General features: G+C 31.1%; 1 long non-coding RNA gene across 1 annotated transcript; it reads right to left on the reverse strand.

Moving 5' to 3' along the window:
* Positions 1–5,687: 5,687 nt before the first annotated feature.
* On the reverse strand, positions 5,688–11,757 carry LOC139492431 (uncharacterized). Its single transcript, XR_011656833.1, has 5 exons — positions 11,582–11,757; positions 9,272–9,307; positions 8,724–8,756; positions 6,810–6,857; positions 5,688–5,969 (listed from the first exon to the last, which is right to left on the reverse strand). It is a non-coding gene; the product is annotated as an uncharacterized lncRNA (long non-coding RNA).
* Between the last annotated feature and the right edge of the window lie 534 nt (positions 11,758–12,291).

Here is a 12,291-nt window from a genome sequence, read left to right on the forward strand (position 1 = left end):
AAAATCAACTTTAAAGAAACAGGTACACACGGGCCAGTCACAAGACTAAAGAAAGTGTTTTTGAAAAAATGACGACGTTATTATTAATTTATCCCTTCTACAGCTGACGTCATCTGTGAAAGTGTCTAAGCCGTCTTCCAATGTTTTGTTATATTTCTTTGCATACAGATCACGAAGCTCAATTGGAAGTGTGACTATTACTTTATCTCTTTCTACATGTTCTCTTTTGAATTTATAAATCTTGTCTTGAAATTGTCCAACCAACTGAGTTAATTGCTCCTTTCTCATTTCCTTTATAACTTCTCTTCCAACAATGTCTGAGAGGAAATGCTTTACTTTCTTTCCGTCACTACGGGAACGATGCTTTAATGGATTGGCTTGCTGTTTCATGTCTCGTTCTGGTTTTCTCTTCTTTATATTGACTTTGTTATCCCCGAGATCTTTTAAAAAACCAAAAAGAACAGCTCCATGTATTACAGCTAATCCAGGTTTTTCAGGAACAACTATATCAAAGTTACTGAACTTTTTCTTCAGTTCACTAATAACGATGGAGGATTCAGCAAAGCCACCAACAACCAGAATAAGGTTTATGTCTTGCAGTTCATTTATACATCAGATTGTAACAACTGGTTTAATTTTTCTATCAATCCGTTTATCGGAATGTCGTAGAACGAACGAAATAAGTCTGATGGAATTGATAATTTATCTAATTTGTTTCTTGAAAGGCATACAGGAAGTCTGACTCTAACAGTCTCCCTTTTATTCATTTTATCAACGTTAAACTGCATTTTTTCTTGTTCAAAGTTTTCCATCAGATACAAATAATCATCGGGATGCTTCCTTTTGAATGCTGTAAAACGTTCAAACTTCCATGAACAATATTCCTCAAAGCAGTCATTGACCTTTTTACCACCCCATTTAAGCCCAAGTGCTTTTTTCTGATATGAATCATTTCTCTTTTGTTCTCTCTTAAGTACAGTAATATCTATCGTTCCACCTGTAAAATAGCATGTCATGCAGCTGAATTAAATAGTGAAAAAAAAACATTTGTGTGTATAGGTAATGTATAAATAAAGGCAACAGTAGTATACCGCTGTTCGAAAGTCATAAATTGATTGAGAGAAAACAACTCCGGGTTACAAACTAAAACAGCCAACCATTCAATTCAACATAATTGTCTATAATTGACGCCGATACTGCACAATAGAACAAAATATGATAATTTGAGGATGTGTTGAACGATACATCTGTTTCTAAATTTTGGCATATGGATATTTTTCACGCCTTACATTGTTAAGTTTTCACATGTCCAAAGATATCAATTTCGCGATATTCTTTCATTGAGAAATATTCGCAGATCCGAAAGAACACATATTGTTATCATGAGTGACCCGAAACCGCCTACTGTGGATTCTTTTATTTTCAAGGGTATCAATTTTCATTGATTGAGGAAAACTAACTTGTTTCGTGTTGGAAATATAATTTCGTGGCTGTAGCAAAGTTTGCTTTCATTCCTTTGAAAATTTGTTATTCGTTGAATATTGAAATTTGTTTTCCCAAGTTCTCACGAAAATTTATCCTCGAAAATTGGTATCCCACGAATATTAATGAATCCATACCATTCAAATGAACTTCAAGAGCCTACTCGCAATCATGTCTCACCTTATGATGCTCACAACTAGTCTAGATTTAATGCAACAGCATAAGTATGTCTTAGCACTGCTCCAACATTGTCTAAATTTAACACAACAAAATCATAAAAATTATATATTCTTCTGCTTGTGATGGTTATGAAAAACAAATAATGATATACTAATATCGACACAAACAAATGACTTTCGTCAGTGTCAATCATTTGAAAACAATAATACAATATCAGTTATTTCCGTATTAAAAGGAACAAGCAAAGTACCGGTATATCTGAATGATCTGATGAAAATACATACATGTTTAACTGCATTTTCGTCTCTAAATAACCCATGTGTATCTTACTTAATGTGAGCATAAATATAAATGAAAATAAACATTCATTACCACCAAGATCGACAACCAGGTAATTTACACCCAAAGGCATCTGTTGTAATGACATACAACCGTCTGTTCCTTGTGAGATTTCCAATTCTTTCGTATCGCAGTAAAAGGCAGCTGCCTCTGGTTCAAGAATGACCGTTTGTTTATGGCTGGGTATTCCAGCCTGAAATCAAGATATCAAATTATCTTTATTTAAGTAAAGTTAAAGAGCTATTCGCGACCTGTATAATTGCTGTGTATGTGTATGATGCATAAAATGGAAATAACAGAAATCGACAAAATTATTGACAGCACAGCAAACTACATCAATCACCAACAACTTATGTCTAAACATACAACAATAAAACATACACACAAACAACAGCGAACAATGCATACCCCAGATAGATTTACTTTGTACAGAAAAAAATATGCTATACTATGTTGTAAGTGCAAACAAACGTACTATGTACCTATCTAATCAATGTCATAAAACTGCTACATAATAAAAACATGCAGAGCGCAGCTATCAACAAGATATTGTCTAATTTACTAAGAAAATAAAAAAAAAATGTTATTCTAAAAGCATGGTCAAATCTTATTGCTCTATATAAAAGGACCTTTTACAAATGTATTCTTTGGTTAAATAATGCCGATTGTGAAAATTGAAAAAAATAAATAATTATCAGTTTTAGAAAGTCTTATCACCAATTTTGATGATATATACATATATATAAATCGGCAAACCATTTAAAAGTTTTATTGTATACTTATACATGTGATCATTGTGTTATTGTGCTATGGTATTTTTTTGTATTCTTGTCTTTCATTTTTGCTTATGTGCATTGTCTATATGTCTTTTTGTGTTTCTTCATTGACATATTTATTTGTTTTCATAATGATTAAGATTATAATCCAATAATGACTGCTGTATCCCTATTTTTGTCATTTTTACCTATTATGTCTGTTTGTTTTGTTTACATATCGTTGTCAATATATTGGAGTTTTATGCGACATACAAGTGAGAGGCTAAGCTAGCTATAAATCCCCGTTTAATTCACAATTTTCTACAAAAGAAAAAAAACAGAAATATAACAGTTGTTACCCGTTCGTTTGATGTGTTTGAGATTCTTGTCATTTCATAAGAGACTCTTCGTTTTGAATTTTCTTTGGAGTTCGGTATCTTTGTTTTTTAAAACTTTTTATCGTTAATTGAAGGTGCATAAATATTTCGGTTGTCGTCATGACTTATATTTAGTCATGAGTGTTTTGTAGATTGCTGTTCTTTTAAATAATTTTTCGTGCCCTGGTTTTGTTGGTCCTTCTTTGACTAATGAAATTTGTCTGTCACTGTGGTTTCTTCAGCATTTTTCATATACGTTGTTTTAATGAGTTTGCCTTATATCAAATATATCAATGCATATGTAGGTTTCAGAAGGCTCTCACATTCTCCCTAACAATATCACATAATTGAACTCCACATTTAACCACATGTTGTGTAGTATAACGGTTGCAAACTCTACTGCATTATTATATTCATTACCATAATTGCTGCTTTTCTGATAAATCCACGTGTTGTTGAATCCCAAATAACAGGAACAGTCAATATCCAATGGACAAGATGTTCGTCAAAATCAGGCAGTCGTTGATTTAAAAGTTTGAGAAAGTCTCCTTTAAGGTATCGTATTATTTCAGAAATCACGATTATCCCCTTCATCCCGTTTTTCTTACGAGTATCATAAAGCATAAATTGGTCATCTAGTAAATGGTCCTGCTAATAATTAACTATTATCTTTAAAGTCGAGTGTTAATAAATGGGTGTTTTTACAATGGCCTAGTTTTGTATCAAATGTCTGTTATTATAATAATGGTCGAGTATGTTTGTAATTGCATATGGCAATGCAGTAGACATAAAAGCCTCTAAGCCCATTATTACTGACCAAGGACAAATAACAGGGTAAATTTTAAAACACCCATTGTTTAACAATTTTATTAACCAAAAATACTATATAAAAAGAAAATTTTAAAGTAATGCATTGGAATAACATATTCTCTAAATATAGTTTATTTGTTGTTGTCCTATTCAAAGCAATTTATGGCATACACAATAGAACATTTCATTCTGGATTTTAAAATTCAGGATTAAATAAATTGATACACATCACGCATCAAAAATCATATGATTACAGGGTTTAATAAGATAAATCATGATTCTTGGGAACTCTGAATTTTATTTATTTTTCCTTTCCCAAAAAATATATTTGCATCTGTAACAACTGAAAATCCACAATAGCCATGTTTATTCATAATGTACATGTTTTTACATAATAGCCCTGTTATTTTTTTTTATTATTAAAACCCTGTTTATTCATAATGGTCCTGTTTTTCATAGTGGACCTGTTTATTTATAATAATCACGCCTTTTCCATAACGGCTTGTTTTTCCCCATTATGGCCTTGTTTATTTAAAATGGCTCTGTTTTTCCACTATGGCCCTGTTTATTTATAATGACCCTGCATTGATGCCCTGTTAGTCTGTAATGAACTAGTTTTTTTTGCAGATTAGATAATAAAATGATATAAATAGTCATTATCATCATAATTAATAATACAGTGCCGACAACACAAAATTCGCTCTAAACGAACGTTGCCTCTATCAGAATGGTCAAATCTTGAAAATCTCTATTAAAACTGTGTGTGTAGGTCTCTTGAAGGAAAAGACAAAATTTGGAATACAATATTTATCTTCCATAAGTTTATCGGAAACTTTCCGTCAATTAAGTTGAAGGATAAAAACTTAAATTAGAGATTTTAATCACTTCTGAAATTTTTTCTGGACAATTGTGAAAAGAAAAATTTGGAGACCTAAAACTATACTTTAAACACTGACGTGACGCCATTAAAACACATGATTTCATTAATCAATACCAGCAAAACCTTTATCTATTACTCCCTTGTGGTCTACTGCTTTAAAATGTAATTATCTTCTTATAATAATATCATTTCAAACTCAAAACGCGTGTTGTTTTCGAAACCCGAAAACAGATAAACAAGAGGGATGAAGTCGAGCTGTTCTATTTCTTTTGCTAAAGTCTTTCACCAATGATAATGAATCAATCGACACAATCTTATTTTATTTCGCAAAAACGACCAATAGAGGAAACCCTGCTCGGTTCAATAATTCATATTAGTTGCAATCCTTGAACAAGTACAACATGAAAGTAAGAAGTTAAAGAAGCTAAAGTTATCCTCTTTGTCGCAAAGCTATGTTTCAATGTGCTTTTATTGATCTGTTGAGTTGGACCCTTTTAAACTGGTTTTTTTTGTAGTTTGTCCTTATGTTGTACTGCTACGTCCGGTTAGATGAAGGGTATCACGCCATCCATTATGTTGTATATGCCTGTACAAAATCAGAAGCCTATATTTTAGTGGTTGACGTTTGTTGCTGTATATTATACTTTTTGTTCATTTGAACATATATCCCGCCGTTAGTTTCCTTTTTTTTTAGTGTTTTATATTTGTCATTTAGGGGCTTTTATTTTTAGTTTACTATACGGTATGGGTCTTGTTCATGGTTGTAGGCTATATATATATATATATACAATAACTATAAAATTAACATTCTTACAACTTTGACATGTAAAAACACACAAAGTATGAAATCTGTAATACCTTTTCAGAAATGTCCGACTTTACATTCTGGAAAAAATACCAATTGTCCATATTGAGGGTTTTGCTGCCAAAATGATCATGATAGAACATTTCCGCTTCATATCCAAAGCTGTGAAATAATTGACTTTCATTAAACAGAATAGAAGTTGGAGTTTTGTATCTAATCCACCTATCGATATGCCATTCTTTTTCTTCTACCGTTTTCTTTTCTGATAGAAAGACATTTCTACTCATAGATGCATATCCGGTAAATGTTGATCCAAAATCAATAGCCGCAACAAATAATGGCTTCATTTAATGAAAAAAAAGAAAGAAAAGACTATATTATAATTTGCAGTAATTATCGTTAACTAAAAGAAATAGAACAACTAAATTGAAAAGTGAAAATCAATTTATAGCAGGCAGTCTGGCCATCATTGTCAGAGAGCTTAGTAAAGCAGACTCCGAGATGTTAACAAACGGTCGTTCAAAAGTTAAGACACAAAAAAAACAAATGCATCACAAAAGTAAAGAAAAAAACGTCCCGTAAGTTGTTTGTCTTTTACTCAATTTGTTTACCATGGTAACGGCTGGTTTTCTTCGACTTATGGTTTTTCATCTTCAGACTAATTGGAATCATACATGTCATTCGCAAACATAATATTATTGACTGACTATTACTAGGGATATGCGTATGCATGGGCATTCTAATTTGACATGTTTGATAATATGAACTTTTACAATTTTCCGATTATCAAAACTGATTTTACTCAACAGAATATTCTGTCCGATTTGTTTCTTAAGACTGTTTTTGAAATTGTGCTTTGAAAATTTAAGTCACTTGGTACCAAAGTTAACATTTTCGGGGTATTGGCTACGGAATGTGAAAAAAAAAATCAAAACATTTTATGTTCAATCATTGATGAAAGTGAAGTAATAATTCGCTTTGAAAAGCCAATTTGGTTCAACTTGTCAAAATATTTACGAAACGCTGAGGAATAATTCACTTGCAAGTTAATTATTCGACATCATTGAATCTGAAATGCCTGACATAGAAGAGCATGATATGTTTTATTCGCTTTATTAATGACAGTTATGTGTTTTCAAACAGAATGCAAACATAATCACCAACAAGATTTAAATGCGAACCATATTTTCCACTTCGGCTTGACTGTATCTGTGTTTTGTCCTCTTTGACTAATGAAAATAATGAAAAACTATATAACAAGAATGAAGATAATCTGTATGCATGCAACTTTGATCATCAATATCACTTGAACTGTACTGTACTGTAGAAACTGACTTATCTGATTTTTTTTCATATCTTGTATTGTAACATACTATTGTGAATTCATTTTTAGTCATGGAATAGCTAGGTTTCGTGGGTCTCGTCGGTAAAGGTAAATTTCGAATTATAATATAACGTGGTTCTTTCGCTCTGTTAATAAACCGATGCTCGAAATTCAATCAAAAGAGTATTGATTACTACAGAAACATGAATTTCATCAAATTGGCATACATTGGATATATTGGATATATTAAAACAATTTCAAACTATTAAAAGATGCACATGTTGTTACATTATGACAACAATGTGTTACAATTCGCAATTGACATATTTGATCTACATGTAGATACGACAAAGTTCATGCTGGCTGTTCAAACCCCCTCCCTCTAAAAAAATGACAGTGGTCTGATTGTTTACTAAAAAAAGGGAGGTACATGGAAGAACCTACATAAACGCTCTACACTTATACACATCAGATCGAAATAATTGATGCAAGCTATACTTTTACTCACTATCGCTCGGGCAAAAATAATCACGAACAAAAACTTATCTTAATAAAGATGTTCTACAAAGTGCAAAAAAAAACTATATAATTACAAAATTTACTTAGACACAAGCTTTCCTTTAATCCAAGAAAATTGGTAACCTCTAACATAATACTCATCAGTAACGCTCGAATGTTTGTTATCTAAAAAATTCCAAATAAAGTACGAAGTCGAAGTCTCATCCACAATACGTTTTAATACGGGCAATATGAATACTTTAAACATATGAAAGATATTCAGACAGGTTATTTGTAACATACTATGAACTATTATTGACTGAATCTAAACTTGCCTATATATAGTGAATAGTTTTCTTTTACAGTATAAGTTATTGATATGACTTGTTTATGAAGGAAATGATATGAATTTTTCGATTTGGAATTTTATGTTTCTTTGTAAAGACACTCAATCAGCGTAGTGTATGTAATACATATAACCATCTGTAAATTCCGTTTCCTATCATGATTCTTCCATTACAGTGGATTGTTTCCTTGCATGGAAGTTATTGAACCAAGGGTTATTTATGATAAACTAAAAAATTGTTCCTTCAGTAGAGACAAATTTATTGATGCAATAATGATTTGGTTGATCGTCATGAAAGATTTGTGTCACAGAAAAACATCATAACACTGGTTTGCTCTACTTATTATATCAACAAATTCGTACTCCTAACCCGGTTTTGATAAAACGAAATAACCTAAAAACTCAAAAAGTTAAAAAAACGAGTAACACGACAGCTGCAACAGATACTGCCTACCCCTTCACAGCACATACTATCGAATCCTTCTATAGTATTTTGTTGACGTTTATTTTTTTACCTCTCTTAGTCATTAATTTTTTAATATAATGTTGTCTCTTTTTCAATTTTGTTGGTTCATTCTTTCTCGTTTGTCTTGATTCTTTCATGTTACGCTTTTTGTTTTGTTTGTCTTTCCTATTTTTAGCTATGACGTGGTCAGTTTATTTCCGACTTATGTGTTTGAATGTCTTTTAGTATAGTTTGCCTTTATAATCTAATTATACAGTCAAGCCTGTCTTTTAAGGTTAATTTTTTTGGGCCAAGAAAGTTATCTTTTTTGAGATACAGGTGACATATGTAATGAGGTTTAAAATGCATAGTTATTGTCAAACCAGGACAGGGAAAGGATGATCTGACACGGCATGTTGTCGCGTCAAAGAGGTGGCCTTTTCAAGCAGGTTTGACTGTAGTTCAAAATGTTTAAAATTTACCTGTTCGGATTGACTGTATCTTTGATTTGGTCTCTTCAAATGAAGAAAATAATACGAAATATTAATTAGTTTTAACTGAATAGAACAAACTGATTAACCCATTTCAAATAAATTAAATTATGTTGTTGATAAGACTTTATAATACCGTATTGCGTCTAAATATAGTCAGCAGAAATAAAAAAAATAATATTGGTCAATACATTTCACAATTCTTTGTCAGACAGTTTGAGCTGTTCTTGACTAATTCTTTAATATAGTGTATAATGTTTGAAAAGCACTTTAGCGAATCTGAAGAATAACTGCTTTAATGAAATAATGTTCTTAGTAAACAGTCTGCATTAATTTTTGTTCAGACTGTGAACTATGGTAGCAGTTCCAATTGTATTGAATTAGATGCTCATTTCGACAATTGATGACTCATTCGTGAAAAAGTTGTCACCATTGTTTATTTTGTAGTTGGTATAATTTGGAATTTTAACAAGCTTAACACCATTTGTGTTTCCATTGATTGATAAGCTCGCGCTCTCGCTCTCATGGAGTAAACTTACTCTGAAACAGCTGAATATATTTCCCATATGGAATATCTAAAAAAAAAGAAAAATAACAAACTATTCAATTATGCACCATTACATATAAATATTGTTAAAGGCACAATGTTTAAATCCGTTATCTTGTATGTCTTTGGTATAAAATGTTTAACTAATAAATCTTCTTCATATTCCAGAAAAGTTGAGAAACGAAAGGATATTTCTTTTTTTTATGTTTTGTTCCACTAGAAATTAATTCACGGAATATGATCGTATATATGATTTTGTTTATGTCAGCAAAAGCGCTCTGACTTTTGGTTTGGCCATTAATACCTTGACAATAACTTATTTAGCATAGACATCGACCGAGTGGTTGCCAAATATCTTTAAAAATTAAAAACAGACCAAAATCTAAGCAAAATTCAAATGGGGAAGTCCCTTATTAAATTACAAAATCACAATCACTAATACATCAAACACATGTAAAACAAACACTGTCATAATACTGACATGGTACAGCATTTTTACTACGTAGGAAATACAAGGTCGGTTTCATCTAATCTTTTCTTTTCTTTTCTTTCATTTCATCTACCATTTAAACTAAACACTGTAATTTATGACATTCCTTTTTCATTTAAACAAATATATATATATAGTTAATAATGTTTTCCTTGATTAATATTCACTTACAATATTTAGCAATTAACAACAGAATATATAAACAATATATTCCGTTATATATCGGTCAAAATTAAATATTGACCTCAAGCTGAATTTGTTATATTCCCATGTTCTGAGTAGCAAAGGTCACAACTTTTATGAGATCGACATAACACAAATTTATTTGACCGAACTTTATACTCGCATATCTATTTCAAAATTATTTAGTGGTCTTAAGTAAATAAAGATAAAGTCAGAAGTTCATACAAAAGCAACTATGTATGAAATATTGTCCTAATAACTCTTTAAAATGAGACATAGCAATTGATGGTCGTTCCCCTTTGGCTTCGTATGTGATTGAATAAACTTAGATAACAAATTATCTTTACTTTAAATTTCAAACAAAACGAAATATATGTTCAACTTTTTAGATGGTTGTATTTAATAAAACCGAACACACGTATGGACCAGTTTGATATTTAATATTTTAACACATATGAGGAAAATTCTTGTCTGTTGAATGTGATTTATGTTATAAATATGACAGTTGTTATATCCATTCGTTTGATTTTGCCATTTGGTAACGAACTTTCCGTTTTAAATTTTCCTCGGAATTCAGTATTTTCGTGATTTTACGTTTTAGTAGATGAATAAGGAAACTGTAAAGTTTCTTGCACATTGATTAATGAACTACATTTACATTATAGTACCTAGTGGATACTATTTGGTGCATTGTGCGATAAGAAAGAGTAGAAACAATTTGCAGTACGCTTTACGTTAAAGAACATTATAATGATTCGTTTCGTTTCGTATCGTAACGCAAATTATTTGAAATGCTTGTCCATTTATCAATATATTTTACTGAGAAAATTATTAATGTATCCACTTAAACGCCAAGAATTCACATGGATAAAGAAATATCATGGTCACCCCTAAACTGCAATACTGCAGTAAAAACCTAGCCATAGACATTTGTTGGCTGTGCGGGATATACAAATACGAAGCAACGTACAGTTGAAATGGGAACGTTAAATATAATATCTCGTGAAGGTTGAGTGCATCCTTTCTGCACATCCTTTTGGCATCTCTTAAATATCGTGTAGATAGACCGTTTACAGTCAAAGTGTTTGCGCCAATCCAGCATATGCTCATTTTCAAGTTTCAAAAGTTTAAACACATCAGTAAATGGATAACAACTGTCATATTCCTGACTTGCCAATGGTACAAACTTATTCGTTTGTAGAAAATGGTGGATTAAACCTGGTTTTGTAGCTAGCTAAACCTCTCACTTGTATGACAGTTGCATTAAATTCTATAATATTGACAACGATCTCCGAAAAAAAACAAACAGACATAATTGGTAAAAATTATAAAAATAGGAGTACAACAGTCAACATTATGCTATAATCTTAATCACTATAAAAACAAACAAATATGTAACAAAGAAGCACAAAAAGGCATATAGACAAAGCACATTAGCAAAAATGAAAGACAAGAACACAAAAATATGTACATGTACCATAGAACAATAACACAGTTACGGAATGTATAAGTACAGAGCCACGTAATATGTAACAAATAAACACAAAAAGGCATATAGACAAAGCACATTAGCACAAATTGAAGACAAGTTACAAACTGATGTCTTATTTTTTCCATAAATTTGCTTACCTAGTTAAGTTTCAATATTCCCTATTTCTGTTAGCACATAAACTGCGTATTTTCTCCTAAGTATAAGTTAAATGATCATATTATGCAGGGCAATATCAGTGTTCACTCGTTTCACCCACACATCTTAAACATAGGTCTATATGAGATATATAAAATAAATGCGCAATTAAAGTATAAATAACTTGACATCATTTAAAGGCCATTAAAGGTATGCAATACTGGAAGCTTCAATAAAAAATAATCCTGTTATTTAAAATACCAAACACTTATGATATATCGATCGTACATTTCAATATTTGAAATGCAAACAGTCACGACTTTTATGGTTTAGTGTTAAAATTTAAAATTCCCTGTTAGATTGAATGGAAAAAATCAGAACTGAATTACTGAGGGCATACGTTTTGTGTTTCTCAAACAGCTTTTTTCTGAAGAAAACTGTAGCAATTATCTTTTAAGTCGGAATATGTCATTATTAGACAATTGCCTGACCGGAAATTTTTCACAGATGCTTTTGTCTGTACAACGGTTTAGATTTCCGCCAAAACAATGACAATCGAAGTCTTTATTATGTGTAACTGAACATTGAAATACTACCGTGCAGTAGTTAAAATTATCTCCCTACAACGAAATGGTTTAACCGATTCTTTTGTGTAAGTTTTGTCAATGAAAATTTATCAATCAATTTTGTTCTGTTTTTTTTTTTGTCGAAT

This window comes from Mytilus edulis, chromosome 10 (assembly GCF_963676685.1).
Source record: "Mytilus edulis chromosome 10, xbMytEdul2.2, whole genome shotgun sequence".
Lineage (NCBI taxonomy): Eukaryota > Metazoa > Mollusca > Bivalvia > Mytilida > Mytilidae > Mytilus > Mytilus edulis.